At 41.3% G+C, this 25,960-nt stretch overlaps 1 protein-coding gene across 4 annotated transcripts in view; it reads right to left on the reverse strand.

Moving 5' to 3' along the window:
• Nucleotides 1-18,443, reverse strand: part of LOC140741108 (polypeptide N-acetylgalactosaminyltransferase 6-like) — a 74,696-nt gene extending 56,253 nt beyond the window's left edge. Inside the window, exons 1-3 of one of the 4 annotated variants that reach the window (XM_073070869.1) lie at nt 18,370-18,443; nt 17,798-17,951; nt 16,943-17,005 (exon numbers count right to left, since the gene is read on the reverse strand). The gene's annotated coding sequence lies outside the window, so the exon portion shown is untranslated. Of the gene's footprint in view, nt 1-16,942; nt 17,006-17,241; nt 17,487-17,797; nt 17,952-18,116; nt 18,143-18,369 lie in introns of those variants that run through there. The other 3 variants (XM_073070868.1, XM_073070867.1, XM_073070870.1) reach the window with 3 other exon arrangements.
• Between the last annotated feature and the right edge of the window lie 7,517 nt (nt 18,444-25,960).

Raw genomic sequence — 25,960 nt, forward strand, 5'->3', positions numbered from 1 at the left:
CTCCACATCTGATCATCACCTCCCTCTGGATCCCCTCCTCCTTCTCATTCTCCATTTTCCTCTCCTATCAAATTCCTTCTCCAGCCCTTCACCTTCTCCACCTATCACCTCCCAGCTTCTTACTTCACCCCCCACCTGCCTCCACCTTTCACCTAGCTTATATTCCTTCCCTGCCTTCTTATTCTGGCATCTGCCTCCTTCCTTTCCAGCCCTGCAGAAGGCTCTCAGCCCAAAACATCGACTGTTTATTCTTGTACATATTTACTGCCTGACCTGCTGAGGTTTTCCAGCATTCCGTGTGTATTGCTTAGAACTGGGAATTCTGAGCAAGAGGAATATTAACTCAGCAGAACAAACATGTCCCAAAGTGTTTAACGTAAACCTGTTATTATAGGGCAATGTTAGTATTCTACTCAAGGGACACTCTCTACACCAGCACTGTGCAAAACAAATTGCTGATGAGCCACAGGTGTAGCTAAGGCAACACTATTTCATTATAGTGCATTAATTCTAATAAAAAATATCTCTGCTTTCACAAGCTCAGTGCAGAGCTGGGAGTTCAATTCCCACTGGCACCTCTAAGGAGTTTGTACGTCCTCTCGATGAACCACGTGCTTTTCCTCCGTGTGCTCCAGTTTCCTCCCACAGTCCAAGGATGTTCCGGTTCGTAGGTCAAGTGGCCATTTTAAATTGTCCCGTGATTAGGCTCGGATTAAATCGGTGGGTTGCAGGGTGATACAGCTCATTGGGCCAAAAGGGCCTGTTCCGTATCATATCACTAAACAGATAAATAAATAAAGTGCACTTAATGCATTGTTTTAAATTAGCTATGACCACAGAAATAACCAAGTAACATGTTTGATTAATCTGCTGGAATCTTCCATGAGCGTGTGACTAGTAGAATAGACAAGGGGAGCTGATGCATGTAGTACATTTGGATTTTCAGAGAGGTTGGCCAATGTCATTACACCATGTAGAACTAGGGGCAATGTACTGACAGGGGTTGTAGGATTGGGAATAAAATAAGTCATTTTATATTAGTAGGCTCTGACAAGTGGGATACTACATGGATTGATGCTTCTGCCCCAGATTTTCACAACTTTTAATTTATCTTTACTTGTTTATTTAAAGTCACAGCATGGAACAACTTCCAGCCCAATGAGCCGAGCTGAGCACGCCGCCCATTTAACATGAGCTGAATCACAAGACAATTTACAATGACCAATTAACCAGTAAGACTTTGGAGAGTGGGAGGAAACCAGAGCACCCAGAGGAAAGTCACGTGGTTCATGGGGAGAAGGTACAAACTCCTTACAGACAGTGACAGAATTGTACGCTGAACGCCCCAAGCCATAACAGAGTTGCATTAACTGCTACACCATCATGGCACCCTGACAGACGTGTTGTATGATATGCCATATATTCACGTTTGTGAATGAAACTAAACTATAGTAGGTGTGGTGAGTGTTGGGATAGAAAATGAGCTATCAGAATCTAGTTTATTATAAGACCATAAGGCATAGAAGAATTAAACCATTTGTTCCATCGAGTCTGCTCCACTATTTGATCATGGCCAATTTATTTTCCCTTTCAACCCTATTCTCCTGTCTTCTCCTCTTAATCTTTGATACTTTTACTAATTAGGTATCTATCAACTTCCACTTTAAATACAACCAATGACTTGGCCTCCACAGCACTCTCCAGCCTCTGGATAAAGAGATTCCTTCTCATCTCCGTTCTAAATGGACGTCCTTCAATTCTGAGGCCGTGCCCTCTGGTCCTAGACTCTCCCATTATTGGAAACATCCTCCACATGTCCACTATCTGTGTTTTAAAATATTTGGCAGATTCCAATGAGAGCTCCCTTTTTCTTCTAAACTCCAGTGATTACAGGCCCAGATTCAACAAATGCGCCTTCTTATATTAACTCTTTCTGGACCCTCTCCAATGCCAGTACATCCTTTATCAGATACATGGCCCAAAACTGCTCAGAATATTCCAAATGTGGCCTTATAAATCCTCAGCATTACATCCTTGCCTTTATATTCTAGTCCTCTGTAAATGAATGCCCAACATCGCATTTGCCTTCCTTACCATCAACTCAATCTGCAAGTTAACCTTCAGGGAATCTTGCACTAGGACTCCCAAGTCCCTTTGCACCTTGGATATCTGAATTTGCTCCCCATTTAGAAAATAGTCTATGCCTTTATTCCTTCTACCAAGGTGCATGACATCTACACTGTATTCCATCTGCCACTTCTTTGCTCAATCTCCTAATCTGTCCAAGTTCATCCACAAACTCTCTACTTCCCTAACACAACATGCATCTCCACCTGTCTTTGTACTTTACTTTATTGTCACCAAACAATTGATACTAGAGCGTACAATCATCACAGCAATACTTGATTCTGCGCTTTGTGCTCCCTGGAGTACAAATCAATAGTAATAAAAATAAAAATTATGAATCATAAATAAAAAATAGAAAAGGGAAAGTAAGGTAGTGCAAAAAAAACCCACCGAAAGTCAGGTCCGGATATCTGGAAGATACGGTCCAGATCCGGGTCAGGATCCGTTCAGCAGTCTTATCACAGTTGGAAAGAAGCTGTTCCCAAATCTGGCTGTATGAGTCTCCAAGCTCCTGAACCTTCCCCCGGAGGGAAAAGGGACAAAAAGTGTGTTGGCTGGGTGGGTCATGTCCTTGATTATCCTGGCAGCACTGCTCCGACAGCGTGCGGTGTAAAGTGAGTCCAAGGACGGAAGATTGGTTTATGTGATGTGCTGGGCTGTGTTCACGATCTTCTGCAGCTTCTTCTGGTCTTGGACAGGACAACTTCCATACCAGGTTGTGATGCACCCTTGAAGAATGATTTCTGCGGTGCATCTATAAAAATTAGTGAGGGTTTTAGGGGACAGGCCAAATTTCTTCAGCTTTCTCAGGAAGTAAAGGCGCTGGTGGGCCTTCTTGGCAGTGGACTCTGCTTGGTTAGACCAAGTCAGGTCATTCGTGATATTGACCCCAAGGAACTTAAAGCTTTTGACCTGTTCCACCTGCACACCACCGATGTAGATGGGGTCGTGCGGTCCGCTACTCCTTCTGAAGTCAACAACCAATTTCTTTGTCTTGCTGACATTGAGGGATAGGTTATTGTCTTCGCACCATGCCAACAGGTTCTTAATTTCCTCTCTGTACTCAAACTCATCATTACCTGAGATACAGCCTACAATTGTGGTGTCATCAGCAAACTTATATATTGAGTTTGATGGAAACTTGGCTACTCAATCATGGGTGTACAGTGAGTACAGCAGGGGGCGGAGTACACAGCCTTGTGGGGCACCAGTGTTTGGAGTGATTGTAGAGGAGAGCTTGTCCCCTATTTTTACAGCCTGGGTCCTGTCTGTGAGGAAGTTGAGGATCCAGCTGCAGATCTGAGTGCTAAGACCCAGGTTCCGGAGCTTAGGAATCAGTTTATTTGGAATGATGGGATTAAAGGCAGAGCTGTAGTCAATGAAAAGGAGCCTTACACATGAGTCTTTATTCTCCAGGTGTTCTAAGGAGGAATGTAGTGCCAGAGTGATGGCATCTGCCGTTGACCTGTTGCTCTGGTAGGCGAATTGCAAAGCGTCGAGGTTGACCGGTAGGTTATGGTTGATGTGTGCCATAACCAATCGCTCGAAGCACTTCATAGCAATTGATGTTAGAGCCACAGCTTGATAGTCATTCAGGCATGCCACCTTACTCTTCTTCAGCACCGGGAATTATTGTTGCCTTCTTAAAACACGAGGGGATCTTAGACTGAAGCAGGGAGCAGTTGAAGATGTCAGCAAACACTCCAGCTAGCTCGCTTGCACAGGCCCGAAGAACCCATCCCGGGCCACCATCTGGGCCCATCGCCTTCCTTGGATTTATCTTCAGGAAGGCCCTTCTAATGTCCTCCTCGGTGACGATGAATCTTGATGCCACCAGGCCCGGTTCATCCGGGGGGTGGGACGCTCCTCTTCTGTTCGAATCTTGCGTAGAATACGTAAGATTCATAGAATATCATCCACCAACACGGCTACAGTGTCGTCAATTCCATCATTCATATCATTTACATATAATATGAAAAGGAGCGATCCCAGCACCAAACCTTGTAGTCCACTAGTCTCTGGCAGTCAACCAGAAAAGGCCCCATTTATTCCCAATCTTTGCCTTCTGCCAGTCAGCCAATCTTCTCTCCATGCTAGTTCCTTCTTGTAATACCATGGGCTCTTACCTTGCTTAGCAGCCTCATGTGTGGCACCTTGTCAAAGGCCTTCTGAAAATCCAAATACACAACATCCACTGACTCTCCTTTGTCTATCCTGTCTGTTATTTCCCCAAAGATTTCCAACAGATTTGTCAGGTAAGATTTCTCCTTAAGAAAACCATGGTGACCTTGGCCTATTTCAGCATGTGTTTTTAAAATACCCTAAAACCTCAACCTTAAGTATGGACTCCAACATTTTCCCAACCACTGAAGTCAGGCTAACTGGCCTATAAATTTCCCTGTCTTTTATCTCCATCCCTTCTTAAAGAGTGGAGTGACATTTTTCAGTCCTCTGGAATCTTCCCTGATACTCGTGATTCTTGAAAGATCACTACTAAATGTCTCCACAATCTCTTCAGCTACCTCTTTCAGAACCCTGGGGTGCAGTCCATCTGCTCCGGGTGGTTTATCTACCTTCAGACCTTTCAGTTTCCCAAGCACCTTCTCCTTAGTAGTCGTAACTACTCACTTCTGTCCCCTGACACTCTCGAATTTCTGGCAAGTCTTCCACAGTGAACAAAACATTTATTCAGTTTGTCGGCCAATTTTTTTGCTCCTCATTACTACCTCTCCAACATCGTTCTCCAGGTGCCCGATGTCCACTCTTGCCTCTCTTTTACTCTTTATGCATCTGAAAAAGCTTTCGGTATTCCCTTTATATTATGGTTAGTTTACTTTCATTGTGACTGACGTGGTGTGAAATTTGTTGTTTCGTGGCAGGTAGCGCAGTGCAATACAAAACTTACTACAAGTTACAAGAACAAACAAAGCAAAAGGCTAAGGTTGAAGGTACACATGAATACACTCTGCAACTGAGTATCAAGTTAACACATCCAGTAGCTGGGTGCATTACTCAACCTGGACTTTTTCCACCAGAAATGCAATTGGTCAAATATTACCCAGGCAAATGTATTGGGCCACATAGTCATAATTTATTGTCTTTTTGGTATATTGCCAGGAAGCAACATGCTGCATATCAATGGAAAATTGGAGAAGGCTAAAGATGGAACTTTGGAGCCTATATGACCACATAAGCTCAAAGTTCAAAGTAAACTTATTATCAAAGTATGTATATGCCACCAAACACTATCCCGAGATTCATTTTCTTGTAGGCGTACATAGTAGAACAAATACAATAGAATCAATGAAAAACACACACAAAATGCTGGAGCTACCCAGCATGGATGGAATAAAGTACAGTTAACGTCTCTGCCCGAAACATCAACTGTATTCTTTTTGATAGATGCTGCCTGGTTTGCCGAGTTCCTCCAGCATTTTGTGTGTGTTGCTCAGATTTCCAGCATCCGCAGATTTTCTCGTTTGAGAATCAGTGAAAAACTACAATGGCAAATGGTACGGTAGCCAGGCTGTGGGACAGCTTCTTCCACCAGGCCATCAGATTGATCAATACACGTTGACTGGATTGATATCTGTCTGTACATTGTATCTGACTGGACATACATGTATACAAAACAGTCTTAGTGTTTGGGCAATATACTCTTACATTTCCCTTATTTATTGCTTGTACATTGCAACAGGGATGCAACATAAAGATTTTAACTTCATGTTGCAAGATGGATGTAAGAAATAAAAAAATTCTAATTCTAAAGACTGACAATCAACCAATGTGTAAAAGATGACAAACTGTGCAAATAAAAAACGGTAGGTCGATAGATAGACAACACACACAGACCAAGAACATGAGTTTTTATTTAAAAATTCAGCATAAGTACATACAATGTTTTCACTGAATAGCTGCATGTCTTTCTAGTATCACATAAGAGAACAAATTAGTATATCATTGGGGATTGTTGTTGTAATTAAATTATGGCCAGGAACCCAATGAAATGGTTCAGGGTATGTAAGGTGCATCCTTCAGGCCCGGTTTGATCAAAGGAAATACAGACGGTCCGACCTGCATGAAAAGGGACCTTGTAGTGTTGCATTTCTATTAAAACTAATGGTGCAAAACGCACAAAGCCTTTCCCTGCCACCCATGGATGTGATCTTGAATACTCTGCATCATTCAGCCAGCTCTAATAGTGTGAAATCACCATGTGTGATATTACCCTCTCATGCTCAACGTGTCCCATTGAAATTACTTTGTCCCACAATGCTAATTAACTCAGGTCAGAGGAAATTGCAAGCAAACCTGTCAATACTAGTGCAATGAACATTAATGCGACAATATTACAAAGCATGATTTCAACCCATGGGTGTTTCAATGCATCTTATGGCAAAGTTGCTTACAGGATTAAAAATAGTTGGCAGGAAATGACATCATGGAAGCCACAAGAACAAGTTAAGAGTAGCTGTAGAGGTCTTAAAATATCCTACCCAAGGCAAAGTCATATCAGTTTTACTCAACATTGTTAGAAACTGTTGTTTTTGTTCAGTACATTGTTCCTTACAAATGCCTCAACTACCCTATGTAAACATCAGGAAGAGCAGCCATCTTTGTTCTATATATAGAGCACTAGAGTGCCCAAGACCTTTGCACAGTACTCTATCTACTAAATGTTTAACAATATTAACAAAAACTTAAGACTCACAGATATTGCTGTTTCTAGGCTAAATAAAGAGAGGATGGGGATGCAGGCAACACACAAAATGCTGGAGGAACTCATCAGGCCAAGCAGCATCTATGGAAAAGAGTACAGTCAATGTTTCGGGCCGAGACCCTTCAACAGGACCCTTTTCCATAGTTGCTGCCTGGCCTGCTGAGTTCCTCCAGCATTTTGTGTGCGTTGCTTGGATTTCCAGCATCGGCAGATTGCCGCTTGTTTGTGAGAGGATGGAGATGGATGTCTTTCTAGCGTGTGCTTCACATCAAATCAAAATTAACCCATGCGGGAAATGATATAAAAAACACCCTAGCTATATATACACACACTTGCCTAAAACCTTTGCACATTACTGTAAATTCAAGAGGTTTAGAACTAAAGCTGTAGGAGTGAAACACAAGCTAAAAGAATACCGTAAAACCCAAATGACTGACAGTCTTAACCGCATTAACAAATAAGGGAACATCACTGTATTTCACATTAATACTGTTAGCATTACTGGAAAATTATGTTGATGTCAGAATGGATACAACAGTACTCATACATCTCTGAACATAAAGGCAAACTCTGGACAGAAATCCAAACTTTGAGTCATTACCTAATTTGGGTGCAACTGGTAAACCACAATTCCCTTGCATGATCTCGATCCTCTCCTGTGCTGTTGAGGAAGTGCAAGCAGGAAGCAGATTTGTTTTGCCCATTGTAGAGGATTGGCTTTTTTTGAGCTGCAGAAGAATGGGAGGTCAGCTGTACCCTTGCCCCATTTCCCATCCAGTGTCAATTCATTGTGGCAAGGGAAGGGGGCTGTGGGGTGAGAAGCAGCTTTTGTTAACACATATTTGCAATTAGACCAAGTAGTGTGTCAAATGTAAAGCTGGGATTGTCTTTATGAGAAATATATACAGGGCCTGTTTTGACTGCAGGCAAGAAAAGCAGGATGATTCAACTTTATTTATATTGATAGTGCGCTGACGGACAAATGGAAACACCAAATCAAATTTGCTCCTATGACAGAATAATCTGTTAAGGTGGCATCTAAATCTAATCGAGTCAATTCCCTTTTGGCTTGGGCAATGTTTCCGTTCACAGTTCCTTTTGACTTTCATCTATTGCTACAAAAAAGTAATTGGAACTGGAACAGTTTGATCCCATTTTAAGAAGATAATTTTGTCATGGATGTTTAAAGAGAACATATAACCAGGCTGCTGCTGGTATATACTATATATTGATTGAAGGAGGAAAAAAGTGTTGAGGAGTGATTTTTCAGGAATTTATTGAATTTATTCAGGTCCACTTTACACCAGAGCACAATTCCTTCAATCTATTAAAACACTTGCTTCACCCCTTTGGTCGCATCAATATACGCAAGAAAAGATGCTTATTGAATGGTAGCAAGGGTGGGGGGGGGGGGGGAGAACATCTCTGATAGGGCAAAGCCAGGGTGACATGATATATTAGCTTTTTCTCTTCTCAACCAGCCTGACCTGCTGAGGTTTCCAGAATTTTGTGTTGTTATTTTAGATTTCCACTAACTGCTGCTTTTGTTTTGATTTCAATCAGATACTTCATTGATCGTTAACCTGTAGATTTATCCTCACCTCTGTATTGTTATAGTTGTAATGCATTTAACCAGTAGGTCATGTAACTCACACTAAACTGTCAGTATAGTGTGCTTCTGTTAATTTATCAAGTTCAAGATTACAGAGTCACATCCATTCCTATTTCCAGCGCATATCCCAATGGTATAAAGGTTGATTGTTCAACCCACATCAGAACATTTTGTTTTTTGGCACATCTTAGGTTTCAACTTAAAAGCACGGGATTGTCAAGGGGAAGCTGACTTTCACACGGGGCACAAAAAGGATTAGGGAATAACCCGAATTATAATAGCACATCAAGTCTTATACCCAGTTGTAGCCAGGGAACAAGCTTAAAGGTGTATAGTTTCTGTACACCTATTCCGATTCAAGCAGTAGCTCAGGAGAACATGCAAAATCTTTCAAAAATAGAACTGTGATGCTCCTGCACAAAAGGTACCATAGCTTGACAGGAAATATTCTGACCCATATACCTCAACATCCAGGAGACTACAGAGACTACAGATAATATCAAAGGCACATCCACAAGGGCAGTGTCAGTACTCAATTATTAGGTGCAGAATCTTAAAGGTTTTGTTGCAACATTTTTAAAAACTTCTCTAGTGACAAATTAGTTTACCAAAGGCTTAATAACAATGCAAAGTCCTTATTTTGAAACAGTGGAAATTTGCATCATTCTGCAGCTACAAAGTCAAGTTTATTGTCGTATGCACAAGTGCAACGAAAAACTAACTTGCAGCAGCCCTGCAGGCACGTAACATCATATAAGCAGCATTCACAATAAAAACTAATGTTTATAAGAAAGAACACAATTAAAACAAAGTAAAAAGGTCAATTTTTAGTTAAAAGTAATCAAAATGGTCATAGTTCTGCTACTCTAGTGATAAAGGTTATGCCAATTGGTTCAAGAACCAAGTCATGTGCACACCGGTATGGCCTAACCTGATGTATACAAGTACCTTATCAAAAAGATACCAAGATCTATTTAAAGCCAACATTTCCAGATTGTTTAACTGCTTGCTCGGTAAAATGAACAGCTCAGTGTTAGCTGAAAAGTTAATGACATTTTAAACCTGTCATAACCACACTTGCCACAACTAGTATTTTAACTTGGGAACCATTTCCTGTACTAGAACTATCACTTTAAAATCAAAGGCGAAGTTTTCCAACTTTGCTTTCCTCAGTTTAAACCAGGTACTGAATGACACAGATCAAAAAACGCCAGGATTGACCCGGAGCCAAACAATATCAGCAATTATAACAGTGCAATCAGGTTTATTAGCACAGTCATTAATGGCATGAAATTTGTTATTTGTGGCAGTACAGTGCAAAGACAAAATCACTTTTACTTACAAAATAAACAGTGCAAAAATAGAAATAATAGTGTTCATAGACTGTTCAAACTCAAATGGCAGAGGGGAAGAAGCTGTTTCTGAATCATTGAGTGTGAGTCTTCAGGCTCCTGTACCTCCCTCCCAATAGTAGTAAAGAGAAGAGGGCATGTCCTGGGTGGTGAGGGCCTTTAATGATGAATGCTGCCTTTTTGAGGCACGGTCTCTTGAAGATGTCCTTGATGGTTATACCCAGGATGGAACTGGCCAGTCTACAACCCTCTGTAGCCTTTTAATGTTCTCTACCATACATCTGTAGAAATTTTTAAGTGTCTTTGGTGACATACCAAGTCACCTCAAACTCCTAACAAAGTAAGAGACAGAGGCGTGCCTTCTCTATGAGCGCATCAATGTGTTGGACCCAGGATAGAGTCTTGAAAATCTTGGCACCCAGGAGCATGAAGCTGTGTCTCTTCCCACCAATGAGGACTGGTGTGTGTTCCCCGACTTCCCCTTCCTGAAGTCCACAATCAATTCCTTCATCCTGTTGACGTTGAGTGCAAGGTTGTTGCTGTCACACCACTCAACTAGCCGATCTATCTCGCTCCTGTACGCCTTCTCATCACCGTCTGAGATTCTGCCAACAACAGTGGTGTTACTGGTGAACGTATGGATTGTGTTTGAGCTGTGCTTAGCCATGCGGTCATATGTAGAGAGCAGAGCAGCAGGCTCAGCACACGTCCTTAAAAAGTGTGTTTATATTGATTGTCAGCCATAAAGGGTGGGTATTAAAAAAAAAAATACATGCTGACTTTGCCTATCTTAACTATGCTGCACAGTGTGCGCTTGTGGCCTTACCTGCCATACGTCTGTCTCCTACTTCTATAAAATCTAAAGCAATAATATTCAAAGCAGCAGATTAGTCAGGATGGCTGGAGATAAGTGATACCTCAGGGATTCAGACTTCTGACATCAGCAATACTCTGCTTTTGGTTTGAGCAGAGAAATAGGCCCTTCAGCCCAACTTGTTCATGCCGACCAAATTGCCTGCCTGAGGCCCATATCCCTCTAAAACAGGACCCTTACCTTTAACTGAGGGGTCAGGTTGGGAGCCCTTGCTCTGAACTTTACCTATCCATATATCAGTCCAAATGTCCTTTAAGCATTAAAATTGCAGCCATCTTAACCAGCTCCTCTGGCAGCTTGGTCCATGTATCTACCAGCCTCCGTGTGAAAGTGTTGCCCCTCAGGTCCCCTTTAAATCTCACCTCAAACCAATGCCCCCTACGTAGCTTCAGGCTCCTCTATCCTAGGAAAAGACTGTGGCCATTCACTCTGTCTGTGCTGCTCATGATTTTATAAACTCTTAACACTCCAGGGAAAAAAGACACAACCCAGTCTCCCCACGTGTCTTTGAGATTTTGAGATCATGAGTTGGAATGACATAGAAGTTGTGAATATTCTGTTTGATGACAGAAAGACATTTTGGACAGGGTAACTGGTACCGTGGGGTTGGGGATGGGGGCAAACATCCAGAATTTGTGGCACTCACTCATCCAAGACTGAACAACAGACAATCAGCCCTACAACACACCAGCAACAGAAAGAATTCGTTCAACCAAGGGCAGTATTTAAATATAGAAGAGGTGCATACCATGTCAAAGTCCTTACAGAACTCCAGAGGCAATTGTTTAAAGCAGGAAGGGAAGCCTTTCAATTTGACACCATGGCCGGGATCAGAGGTAGTGGAATGAGGTCAATCCCCCCCCCCCCCCCCCCCCACCCCGCACACCCAGTTCAGAATATTTAGTCTTAAGTTTTAACGTGGGGTTATATTCTGTACATTTATTGACACTGACTCAAAGTTAATCTTCCAGCTAGAGGAAGATAATTGGATACTGGGTGTGGTATAATTGAAAGTACTGGTAACAAAGTTTAAAAAGTAATGAAAACTAATTAAAGATTGTAAAGCTAAGTACCCTTTTAGCTCTTGACCATATTTAAAATTAAACCTTCATTTATAGCACAGCCTCAACAAGTTGCACCAGTGTTTCTGCTCCATACAAGCCTCCTCTGGCTAGTGGTTCCTGGGTACCCATTCTAAACACAACAGATTCTGCAGATGCTGGAAATCCAGAGCAACATACACAAATTGCTGGAGGAACTCAGCAGGTCAGGCAGCATTTACGGAGAGGAATAAAGAGATGACGTTTCAGGCCAAGACCCTTCATCAGGGTAGTTATTCTGACTAGAAAGCAAGCTGAAGCCAGCAGTGTGATTAGGACATGTCGTTAATTGCACTGTTGAAATTGGTTGCTTTAATTCCTTGGTCTTTAAAGTTACTACCAGTTTAACAAGCTCTGGACATTGTTATTACAGATTGCTACAGACGATGTAAATCTCACCACAACACTATCCTATTGCTTTTTCTTTGTGGCAAATGAGAACTCTTCTCCTCCTCGAAAGGCACAACTTAAAGCAATGGCTGACTTAAAAAGGAACCATTGCCTGCCAATACCAGGTAAAGGCAAATTAAACATCAGTGAATGGATTTGGGGTAATTTTAATGACATACATCAATTCACTTTCAGTAGACCTATAGACTCTGACAAAACTATTTGCTGCATTTAAAAATACTATGGGAAAAATATCATCAACCTGCTACGAATTTGAATCGGTGCATGGGATAGCTAGTGTGGGAACCCAGGGAACTCTAATACAGTATATTGCAATCGTTGGAAGTTGAACCTGTTCTGAGACAGGATGGAAATTTTATAAAATCTTAAATTTTATGGAAACTTTAGCAGTGTTTCCATTTCCCAACATGAAGACCCTTCATCATATACAAAATAATGAAAATAAAAGTTTCCCTTCAATTCACAAAGCTTCTAAATGACTCAGATTTGACTGGGAGTGCGTCCTTTGTGGAGACATACGGTGTCATTTTTTTAGTATCAGTAGGAGCACAGTGGGTGTTGCAGTCTTAAATGAAGAATGAGATCATAGACTGAATCCTGCAATCAAGCTACCTCTCAATTACAACCTCACAACTATTTTGACTACACAATACCCCCCCACGAGCAATTGAAGTTTGTATTGCAAATTATTTAAATTAATCACTGTTACATTTTTAAGGAGCTGACCTTGCCACACCAGTTGAACTTTGTGTAATATCAGCTAGGTTTTGGCTTTATCAAATCACCAAACTGGCTATACGTCCCTCACTACTTATTGGCCAATTCCAAAACTTACGGCCTGTGGCTACTTCACCCAACTGTCGAGAAAATGCAATCATTTGCCTTCAAGTTCAGTTATAACCATAAAATGAACCTATCCATCACTCAGATTCTTTGAATATGTGAAGATTGGAAAATTAGTGCAATAAACATACATCTTAAAGTCACTGTCGTCACATGTACAGATTTTTTTTTTTGCCACTGAGCTTTCTTGTACTTTAACAAGGCTAAAAAAAAAAATTGCCTGCAAGTTTGTTATTGAATGAGACAAAATCTCATTGGGTACAAGCACCCTTTTTTGATGAAGTTACTATTTTGATACAAGCTCTTTACAGTTACTCTACGATTTACTCAAGAACAAGAACTTCTAAAAAAAATTAAATTTCCCTCTTCCTCCTCCTCATTTCTTACCTCCCCCCCATCTTTATTGATTACTGGGTCTAATCTACATTATTCCACCCTGACAATTCCCTGTGGGGGCTCCTGGATACACTAAATGACCTTGAAGTCTTTTCATTCAGATTTAAAAGGAACAAGTGAGCAGTTGATTGACATGGGAAATGTCATCCATCAGTAACTTGCATAAATAGTCTCATATTGTTACATTTCAGCCTCTGAGATACAGGCAGGAGACACAATGAGTATCATACCATGTTCTCTTGTAAGCAATTTGCCAGGATCAGAGCCAACAGTTCACTCCGGCCAAGCATAAAAAGGCAACAGTCACCAGTTTAAAAAGGGCAGCCAATTTATAGAAGTTGCTGCCGTGCATTTAACAAATTCTTAGTTATGGCAGTAGATGTTGAAGCTCCCTTTACACTCGAAGGATCAGGAGTACCCAAGGTGAAACATTCCACCTCACAATTACCATTATCATGCTGAGATTCATTAGTCCCTCACCTTGTTTCCACTTCTGGGATAATTCCCTGCACAGAACAGGCCTTACATGTGACTGCACAACAGTTATTGCACTGTACTTCTAACAAGCAATTAATTGCATGATGCCTAATTTGAATGACGTGCCAAGGAATAGGAAGATATTTATTCCAGGAATGAATAGCACCTCATAATTCACGGGCAATGTATTTGTACATTTCTGCAAAATCCTTCGTAAATCAGATACCAGCTGCACAGAAAATTCCACTCATAAACCTATGGACATTCTATGGAAAGTCCACACCTTACAAATACTAAACCACAATAGGTGCATAGGTGAATAGTAGAATCTGGGGAAATTTGATGGGAATATGGAGAGAATAAATTAGGAGAGAATTAGTGTAAAAGTGGGTGCTTAATAGTCAACCATGGACTGTTTACATGTTGTTTACATCCTCAAGGAATCGAATTTTAATTACTAACAATTACAAGATTTGCATGTTTGTCAATTTTCAAGTGTATAAAAATATAATTCAGGTATTTTACATGCTAAGTGAAGTCTTGGAATCTCTCCTCCTCCTCCAAATACAGTAACCTCTGTAGCCCATTTATATTTCCACTGACCACTTTTTTTTAGCAAGTTTGCTGCTTGGCAAGGTAGAGTTCTAAGGGTCTACAATAGTTTCAATTGTTGAACCAGTACCTAAAAGGCAAGTTGAGCACAACCAGTAGCCTGGAAACAGTCGCGAACAATGCTTCAGCAGACCACCCTGGATCAGATACAGCCCGGCCACCAACTATAGGCAACTCATACAAATACATGGACTAAAACTCACAATGCGTTTTGCACAAGTTGCCTATAGTTGGTGGGTGTCTAGCTTTGAGAAGTTGGATTAAGATTGATAAACCTGATTGCAACCACAAGCATATTAAAACACATGAATAACATGCTTAAAAACAAATTAAACACCATTATTAATTATAATTAAATTGCTTTGCAAGATTAATTACCATGGTAGAATGCCAGTTGACCATACACAAAAATATCTTCAGCTTATTATTTAAAAAATGAGAACACGTAACTTCTTAATATTTCTGTATTGTGCCACCAGAAGGTCAAGCAAGTTTGACGATTACACTGTGATGATTTTTTAAAAGTTCACTTGCTGTTGTCCTCTTCTGCGAGGTACTAAAGATGAGGCACAGGATCAGCTCTTCAGGCCAAATACAAACTCTATATCAAAGCTGGTAATTCTGAATAGTATTTAGGAGAGTAATGATTCATAAAATGTGATTCTCACGTGTAGGACATGGATTTTGTTCTACATGCCCAAAATAATAACTGGCTGGCTGAGATATTTAAGCCATCAGCAAATATTTAATTGTAACCACAACAAATTAGTCATGGCTACACTTCACAATAGCCAAGTAATTCAAGGTAACTTCTGAGTTTGTTGAAGTCTAATTTCAGAGTTGACAACACATTTTAGATTGACACACCCATGCTATATTAAGATAGTGCTATATTGTCAGAAACTATACCCCACAAATGGGGGCACTGGATGAGATCTTGCCTTGTTTGGATAGAGTTATCCTGGCCAATCTTTTCCCTTTAACAAGTGCCACTTCCTTATCAGTCAGAATAATGAAGCCTTACTTTGTAAGCATGTTTTAGCATGGGTAATAGTCTGATGTATTTGAGGATTGTAATAAAACATGATAAAGATATTTTCTGAAGTACAAATTTAATTTTTAAAATGTTATTATTTGTTGACTTTCCTTTCTCTCAACACACATACATGGGATAATTTCCCTTGAACTGTGTATATAAAACACTGTAAATGGCATAATTTCAATCAAATACCTCACTACGCAGAAATACTTCAAATTTATATTTCACATCACACATTGCAATCCATTAACTGACATAAATTGTGTTACTTTGTGCAAACCCGTGCCATTATGCAGCACCAAGGAGTCCTGAGAATGGATGCCAACAGCAGGAATGGTGAGATTTTTGAAATCTGAAGTTTATCCTAAACATGCAAAGATAACTACATCAACACACACAAAGTGCTGGTGGAACACAGCAGGCCAGGCAGCATCTATAGGGAGAAGCACTGTTGACGTTTCGGGCCGAGACCCTTCGTCAGGACTAACTGAAAGGAAAGATAGTAAGATAACTACATATTTGATTTAAACTCTCTACTCCAGGAGACGAGTGACTGGCTGATTTCTGTGATCTTTACCCCAAGTGGCATTTTTCAGGTGTGCCAAGAGTGAGTGTTGACAAGCCATTTACTAACACACCTGATCCTCTGTGCACAAAAGATACTTTCTTGCATCAGGAGCCAGAAGGCTACAGTTTGCCCCATCTTAGCCCAGAGGCACTACCAGCTACAGGATACCCACTCCAGATGTTGATCTCTGCAGTTACTGATATGGCTCAGTTCTACAGTACCCAATCTATGTACCAATTCAGTCATCACAGGGAAAAATAAATCTATCACATCTTAAACTTAAACAAACTGAAACCCAGAACTTGAGACGGTGTAATCTACCCATCCATGGCTTTAATGATCTCTTTCAACATACATTCTTGAAAGGAGAACAGGACTCTTTGCCTCGCTCCCTCTCCCAAAAACTAATGAAGCCAGGAACTCGAAGCAAAACTCTGGTGAATAAAATAGATTGCTTCGTAACATTAAATTGTAATGTTTTATTTATATTTTAATGTCTACTTCTCCTTTACTTCCCTGAAATCATCTCAACTGGTTCAACAAAACTCTTTGGACATTAAATTATTCAAAGGGAGCAGCCATCTTAACCCTTTGAGAGCCTCAATTTCACACACCCAGTACAAGACAAACACATACAATTTCCATTGTATCATGTAAGTTTAACATCCAAATGTATGGAACAGTCCTGCACAAACCACGGGGAACGAACTAATCGTATTAATATCAGCCTCAAGACCGTAACCTTTTGTCAAAGTCAATTATTTAAGAAAGTTCCGGAAGAATGTCACCCAGGAAACTTTAAAGGACCTACCGTAAAGAATGAAACGTATCCCGTCACGGAAACCACATTGGTATTTTACCAAATTTCTGCTTCCTTAAAATAAAATTTGAAAAGTTTCACAGTCAATAATTATTTATTCAGTCACAAAGCGATTTCTCACGTCAGCTTCAATTCCGTTTCGCTTTACTCTCGGTCAGAACTTTTACATCAAATAGGCGCATTCAGTCCGAGTAACTTAATGAGTCCATCAGGAATTGAAAGAAACCCCAAAGTTGTTTTTAACTGCAAAACGAAATAGAAAAACAGAACAAGGCAAGTTGCTGAAGTACCTTAGATCGAGCGGAAGGAAGGAACAGCAGTAAGTCTAGGAAGTGCAGAAAACTTCAGACTGTCCTGGTCCTGGGGCCGTGTCAGTAGCGATTCACCCGAGCCGCCTCTCTGAATTGAGTGAGCTGGGAAAGATCGCCTAGCTAGAAAGAACCCTGAACGTGATTTTGCAAAGTGATGGAGGAGGCAGCCGTGATTCACCATTAAAATATAAAGAAAGACGAGCACACAGTTTGACTGCAGCGTCTCCCACTATTGCAGCAGGTGGAAAGCTACTTCAGGGATTCCACCGGGTCCTAGTGCCCCGGCTAGGCAACCATTCCCCTAGCCTAGAAGGTGAAATTGTAATGATTTCAAATTAATTTATTTTCCACAAGTATATTTTATTAAACCAAATACACAACAATGAAGAAATTAATATTGATAAAAGAGGAACATTTATTATTGAATTGGATCAAAACATTATTGGATAGTGGAATTGCCAACATCAGGATAATGTTGAATGAGATTTGTGATCAAAATAAATGATTAATTATCAAATAAATAATGAGTTAATACCATGCTTTCTAAAGTTATATTCATTGAATTTCTTTCACGTGTACCCGTTGTTGTCAGAGAGCAAGATCCCACAAAAGGCAGATGTAAATTCGAGTGGGTGATGATGTTGAATAAAATATCTGACAGGTGGTCGACTGAGATAGCGATGCGGGATCTGAAATTAAAAAAAAAACATAGAAAATGCTAGAAACATACAACAGGTCAGAAAGATGTTGCTTGACTTGATGTTTTCATCGTTTTCTATTTTTATTTCAAATGTCCAGCATCTGTCGTTTAATGATTTCATTTGATGCAAAATTTTGGGAGAGCCTAGACATACCGAGCTTATTTCCGTCAGCTGCTGCTCTTTCATGGTCAGTGAAATAATTATTTTTCAAGAATTAACGTTGAAATTTCCTTATAAGTTTAAACAATTGCAGGATTTTTTTATTCAAAGCTCTTCTGTTGATCTTTAACCATCTTGCATTTCTTTGCGTTGGTATATGTTTACGCAGGAAAAGAAAACGCTTCCTCCAATTAAAAAGACATTTCTTTCATACCTCTTGTCTGGATGTGGTTGGCGTCAAACATACCTGAAGATCCTATGACTGCCAAAGTTATCAGTTGTAAAGGCGCGTGATCTTCTGGACTTCTACAATCATTTCACTAACCCACTAGTATTCGCTTCTTGCCTCTAAATTAAAGACGTGTAACAATCTTCTCAAGGTCAATTAATGGGTGTGACATAACAAATTACTTAACAGAAAGGTGTGTATTAATTATAATTGTGTTTATGAATTGCATCTAGTTGGAGATCTAGCAAGTGAAAAAAAATAAGTAAATGTTGCTAGCAGAATATAGTTTACACCCAAGTTTATACATGCAATCTGAAAGGTATTTTGTAAAGTCTATTTCCCCCCTAAAGTATAGAACCTATTATTTTAGATATTTATCTTTTACAGCTTTCTCAAAATAGCAGTTTTTTTAAAAAGTGTGAACACTCTTTTAATGCAGCATTCAATTTACAGAGGTTTGTCCAAAAATAAGAATGGCTTGACGATTGGTAGAAATTCTTGTGTATCCTATATGGTCACTATATGGTCAAAATATGCTGCCCAGGAATGAGGCTGGATCAGGGGAGAGAATGCTGAAATGTAATGCCCACCTGATACAGAAATTGTGTCAGATATGCAAGATGATGTGTGCTGAGAAGGTTATTACCATGCTTCAGGACATGGTGAGTAAGTTGCCATCATATAGCAGTGCCACAAGGTGCAGTCATGCATTTTGTGGGAATAAAGACAGAGAATGCAGGAAACAGAATGAACTTCTCAGGCCAGTCATTGTTTCCATGTGAGCAAGGAAAGGTGGGAGGTAAACAAGTTCAGCAATGCAGCAAAACATTTACCCTGTTTCTCTCTCAATTGTTGCTGCCTGGCCAACTCAGCATTTCCAGTGTTTTCTGTTTTAGTTTCTGGAGTTCCACCATCTGCGTTATTGAGCTTTTTAGTGATATTGTTTGAAGAATAAGTACTTGCAGGCAACTTTCCTGTCCTTCACTATGAGATGTGAAAGAGGTGTGTTACACAATGGGCTTCATCAGCCAGGACATTGAGTATAGAAGCCTGGACCTAGTGTTGCAGTTGTTTCAGTTGTAGGCGAGGCCACACTTGGAATACAGTGAACAGCTTTGGTCATCCTGTTATGAGAAGGACATGGTTAAACTGGAGACACGTGCAAAAATGATTTACAAGGATGCTGTCCGGACAAGAGGGCCTTGGTTATAGGAGAGAGGTCGGCCAGGAAATGTTATTCCTTGGAATGCAAGGAGAATGAGGAGCAACTTCAAAGAAATGTTTAAAATTAGGAAAGGTGAATGGTGACAGTCTTTTCCCCAGGAGCTTGACCACACAAACTTCTGATTCAGAGCAAATGTATCAGCAGCTAACTGGGACATGGCTGACATTATTCTAGTGAGTTACTGGGAACCCCCACTGTCCAGCATGATTCCACACAAATGTGTGTTTTATTAAGCGTGGGCTGTAAGTAGGCAAGAGTGCTACAATTAACCCCCATATCTCTGTTTTAAGACCAGTTAAGGATCTCACTCCTAATTATAATCAGGCAGTCTTTGCCAGGAAGTGGAAACAGGCCTTTCAGCCCACCATGCCCATGCTAGCCAGTAGTAGTTCTTTTTACTGTGTTTGGTGCATAGCCTTCATTTTGGAACACCATCAGTCATACTGCCTCCATGATGATCATTGTGCCTAAGCTGACACATGAAGAATAACTACTTGTGTGTGGTATCAAAGAGTGTTTGGTACCCACCAAGTGGTATGCTAGGCACAGGTCAAGGTCAACAAAAGTAGAGGCATATAAGTCTTTGGGGAGGAAACAAATATTCCATCAAATGATGTTGTGTAAGAATGTTTAGTCAGACCTTCTTCCTCAGAGCTAACAAAGTTGCACACAAGGCTCAATTCCAGTGCACAGTGTTTCACACGTAGGTACAGCTGGGGATTGAGGCCTGCGGGAGTGCTGGGCGGGAAGTAGCAAGAGATACATAATTGAAGATGTACCATCTGCTCGACTTGAGATAGCTGCCAACTGCCATTATTGCTTGCTTTGACATCGTGTATAAGAAAGCCAGTGGTTAGGGGTGCTGTGACACACCTTTTGGAAACAATGTTAACTTGAGGGTAAAGTTCCACCACTCCCATGCCTTATTGAAAGGGCCTGGCCCTAATGGACAGTCAACCGATTGGAACTGGCATGTATCAGTTAATTCTGCTCTTTGCTCAGCACCAAATATTCCAGAGCAATCCTTTTTGGATTAACCTCCCTTCTTCAGTAAGATGACCAGCCTCGGTAATGTAGTTGTGTTGCACTCCTGACTTTGCACCAGGTCCAGGGCACGGGCACACTGTGCTGTAAGTTACGTTATGCTTGGCACATCTTACCTGATTAAGACTTTCTTCAGTGGTCCTTGTATTGTCCTGGAATGAATTGCATTTTATCATAGCTTTACAGAAGACATTTCAGTTTAATTAAAGTCCCAATTTAGAAATGGAGAATTGATAGAAAAGTGAAGTGTTTCTGCATTGTATTGTGGGTTTTGATTCTGACAGCATGAGCTTCAAATCTTCAGATAACTGCGCTGAATGAGAAACATTTGTTTTAGATGATAGAAGCTTAGTAAAGACAGCATCCGATCGTTGTGACATTCTTACTGCATTCTTCTTTTCCTTCCCATGGATACACCTTGTGTCATGTGACTAAGAGCATGGTTCCTGACACGGCCCTCTTGATCTTTCCCCTCAATTAATAGATCATTTAACCAGCAGTAGGATTTCACTGCAAACAATTACTTGGTCAGTTTGATGTACTGTCCTTCGTACGAGATTCCAAATTCTCACTGGTCAGCTGGATGTTCAGGATCCTAGGGCACTAGCTGGTGAAGAGTAGGCAATTTTCTATTGTTCTGGCTAACAGTTATTCTTCTTCAACCAGCTCCACCAAAAACAGATGACTGCTCTGCATAAAATGCTTCCCACATTTATCCCCATAACAAAGACTTGAGGAAAATCAGCCCAAAACGTCAACTGCTTATTTGTTTCCGTAGATGCTGCCTGGCCTGCTGAGATCCTCCAGCATTGTGTGTGTGTTGCTGGGGTTATTCTTGTTACCTTGAAGACGGATCATTCAGCCGATAAGTTTAAAGCTGTAAGGGAGTGGCACCAGACCGCATTGTTCGAAGGATCTGGAACAAGTTGGCACTTTTATAAACATAAATAATTTAGTAGTGAGAGCAGGTAAAACTTCTATACTCAGATGAGCCCAAGGATGTGGAATGCATTGCCAGAATTAGTGACGACCCATAATCGTAAGTAGGTTCAGTGAGGAATTTAAGGGAACAAAGTGTACACTTTATATTTGGATTACGCCAGATCTGAGGAGTAAACATAAATATGGACTGAATGGCCTGTTTCAATTCTACAACATCTGTGTGGTAGTCACTGCATTTTGCTACAGCTTACTCAGAGTCTTTGGAAGTTGTAATAGATTTAAATAGAACGACATCTCTCCTGTAATACTTTCTGCTGCGACAGTTTAGACCTGCAAATCTCTTTGATTCTCAGCATCAGGTTGAAAGTGCACGTCAGGGTGGGAATGTCACAGCAGGACAAGACAAGTTCACCTCCAAATACATCATGGACTGAGGCTTGTGCACTCATTTTGTTGGTGGCTGTGGTAGAATGCAAATACCAAGGGACCTTTAAAGAAGAACTGCCTAAAAATTAGGACGAGTGGTTGTTTCACTGGAAAACAGCTTAAAAACTGGTTTCTCCACCACCCTTGGGGCTTGTTACACAAAATTGCTGTCCTGTGGCTTTGGCATATCATACCCAGTGCAAAGATTTGTGGGATATTGAGCTGAACCACATCAAACAACTGCATGAACACAAGGGCTAAATGTTGCTAGTGACTGTCAACAATGCGTTAAAGTAACACGCACACAATACTGGAGGAACCCAGCAGGCCAGACAGTATCTATGGAAAAGAGTAAACAGTTGATGTTTCATGCCGAGACCCTTCATCGGGACTGGGAAGGAAGGAGAGAAGTCAGAGTAAAAAGGAGGAGGGTAAGAGAGGAAGAAGTACAAGGTGGCAGGTGATAGGTGAAATCAGGAGAGAGGGAGGGGGTGAAGTAAGTAGCTGGGAAGTGGGCTGGTGAAAGAGATACAGGGCTGGAGAAAGGGGAATCTGATAGGAGAGGGCAGAAGGCCATGGAAGAAAGGGAAATGGGAGGAGCACCAGAGGGAGGTGATGGGCAGTTAAGGAGATAAGGTGAGAGAGGGAAATGGGAATGGTGAATGAGAGGAGTTGGGGGGGGGGGGGAGCAATTACTAGAAGTTTGAGAAATCAATGTTCATGCCATCAGGTTGGAGGCTACCCAGCCAGAATATAAGGCGTTGCTCCTCCAACTTCAGTGTGGCCCCATCCTGACAGTAGAGGAGGCCATGGACTGATGTGTCGGAATGGAAACAGGAAGTAGAATTGAAATCAGTGGCTAACGGGAGATCCTGCTTTTTCTGGCGGACGGAGCGGAGGTACTTGGCGAAACGGTCTCCCAATCTACGCCAGGTCTCACCGATATACAGGAGGCCACACTGGGAGCACCGGATATAGTGGATGACTCCAACAAACTCACAGGTGAAGTGGCGCCTCACCTGGAAGGACTGTTTGGGGCCCTGAATGGTAGTGAGGGAGGTGGTGTAGGGACAGGTGTGGTGCTTGTTCCGCTTGCAAGGATAAGTGCCAGGAGGGAGATCAGTGAGGGGGATGAATGGACACGGGAGTCACATAAAGAGTGATCCCTGCGGAAAGCAGAAAGTGTGGGGGGAGGGAAAGATATGCTTGGTGGTGGGATCCCGTTGGAGATGGTGGGAGTTACGGAGAATTATGTGCTGGATGCGGATACTTGTGGGGTGGTAGGTGAGGACAAAAGGAACCCTATCCCTGGTGTGGTGGTGGGAGGATGGGGTGAGGACAGGTGTGCGTGAACTGTAAGAGATGCGGGTGAGGGCAGCATTGATGGTGGAGGAAGGGAAGCCCCTTTCTTTGAAGGAGGACATCTCAGTTGTCTGGAATGAAAAGCCTCGATCTGAGAGCAGATGCAGTGGAGACGGAGGAACTGAAGGGAGGGGGGATGACGTTTTTACACCTATCACCTCATCTGCCACCTTGTACTTGTTCCTCCCCTGCCCGCCCCTTCTCACTCTGATTTCTCATCTTCCTGAAGAAGGGTCTCAGCCCGAAACATCGACTGCTTACTCTTTCCCACAGATGCTGCCTGGCCTGCAGAGTTCCTCCAGCATTTTGTGAGTGTTGCTCTGGATCTCCAGCATCTGCAGATTTACTCTCTTATGAGTGATGCACTAATGAAAGGAAGCCAGTAAGTTCAGAGGGTGCGGGGATTTGCCATGTGCTTGAATCTCAGGAACTCTATTTTTTCCCTTTTATTAATTGTCACATCCTTAGTTTTCCTGTTATGTGTAAGCACCTCTTGGTTCCACACCTTATGGCCCATTAAAGTTGAAGCTCATGATTAATCACATAGGAATGCTCTTAATAGTCATTTGAATATGGTGTCAATCAGTTTCTGCAGTCCAGAAAGGAAGCAATTGGAACAGTTGAGTTTCATTTCAGCATATGGTAAATTGCTGCAGATTTAAAAATGTCGAATTTTGGTTTTGAATTTGTTTTCGTCAGTTTCCCTTCCGTTTTATTACTCTCATTTTCTTAACCATGTTTTTCTTTATCTCTCCCTATTTTTGTCTCTCTCTAATTTGATTCTGATTCACTCTCCCTCTCCATCATTGCTGTATCTCTTTGTCAATCCTTAAATTTCATAAATTAAGAGCATAAGACAGTTGGCCCCATCATTCAGCTAAGTCTCTGTTGCCTCAATGGTCCAGAAACCTGCACTTCCAACAAGATGTGGGGTAAAAATCGTTCAGCTGAGAAGTGAAGTGACAGATCTAATGATTTTGATCATGAGATTGCTTGCTCCAACGTGCTTCTGCCTCGCTGACTGCAAAAGAAATAAACACGGCATTTCAATCTGTTATTGTGTTTTTTAAAGTAAACACTTATCTATTTATTTCATTGGATTTCAATCTGTCGCACTGTTTTTGCCAAATGCCACTCTGACAATGGGTGATATTTGAAGCTTATCTTGTGAACTCACTTACCCAGCTCCTGATATTTTTCACGTGATATATTCAAGGTCATATTAAAATTTAACACCCAAGACATTATGGCACAAACAGGTTCTGAATTTATGACATTTCTCAATTTAGTCAATTACTAGAGCTCCACTTAGTGTTTGTAGTACTAAGTGCCAACCATATGGACTCAATTTCTATTCAGTTCTGATAGAACCGTCATTAAGAATAATGAAATGTAGACAGTTCTTGCACTGCCAGAACTTACTGGGGCTTCTTATTCATTGCACTGGGACTGATTAATGGTTTGCTTAAAAAGTATATTGTGTCCTATTTTAAAACAGGTTTTATTCCAACAGATTAAAACCATCTATGAGCCAACAGGGTGGTGTAGTGAGCGAAACACTGGCCTTTCATCTGAAAGCCAAATCCAAACCAGACTAGAGGTGCATGTTTCTTCTGTCCAGAGGCTAGCAAGAGTCAGCAGTATCCCCATGCCAAAGTAATTAAGCAGGTTAAGGACATGTGTATGTGTACTTATTGCACCCCTCCAAAAGTGGTCAAATTAAAGCTTCCACACACATGCCTGCTGCCTGTAAGGATCCATGTGAAATGACTGTGCATCTCAACCCATTTCAGTTCTTCCTTCGGGACAAATTGGCAAGCTGACCAAAAAGGTTTCAGTGATGCAGTCTGAGGAGGAGAACCGAGGGAGGTGGCGGAGGGGCCAGTTCCCTGAAGCACAGTGAGGCTGAGGACGTGCACCGGTTGCAGATTGGAGGTTTGCTCTACTGGCCCAAAAGAAAAAAAATCTGGAAATATTAAATAAAAACTGAAATGCTCAGCAGGTCTGGTAGCATCCGTAGAGCGAGAAAAAGAGTAAATGCTTTGAGTTAACAACCTTTTGCCAGTTCTGATGAAAGGTCTTCAAACAGAAATGTTAACTATTGCTTCTTGCTTCACAGATGCTCACTGACCTGCTCAGTATTTCCAGAATTTTCTGCTCTTTGAGTGTAGCTGTCAAAATGAGATCTGATAGCACAAGCAGTATACTTGGGGTGAGAAAACATGGTGAAAGTGCATGTGTTGACATCTTCTATTATCTGGCCCCAGGCTGCTTGACTCTCCAGAGGAGAATTTTGCTCAGTTGCTGTTCAGATTTAACACCTGGGCCTTTGAATCTCCCTGTGCAACTGGATCCTTAACTTCCTTATCGAGACTCTACAGTCAGTGCGGATTGGTAATAACCTCTCCTCCTCAGTGACAACCAACATCCTAAGGATGTGTGCTTAGCCCACTGCTCTACTTATTGAGAAGTCAGCAGTGGAACGGGTGAGGAGCTTGAAGTACCAACATCTCAGAGGTTCTATCCTGGGCCCGACATATTGATGCAATCGTGAAGAAGCCATGCCAGCGGCTATGCTTCATTAGGAGTTTGAGGAGATTTGGTATGTCA

Source organism: Hemitrygon akajei, chromosome 18 (genome assembly GCF_048418815.1).
Source record: "Hemitrygon akajei chromosome 18, sHemAka1.3, whole genome shotgun sequence".
Classification (NCBI taxonomy): Eukaryota; Metazoa; Chordata; class Chondrichthyes; order Myliobatiformes; family Dasyatidae; genus Hemitrygon; species Hemitrygon akajei.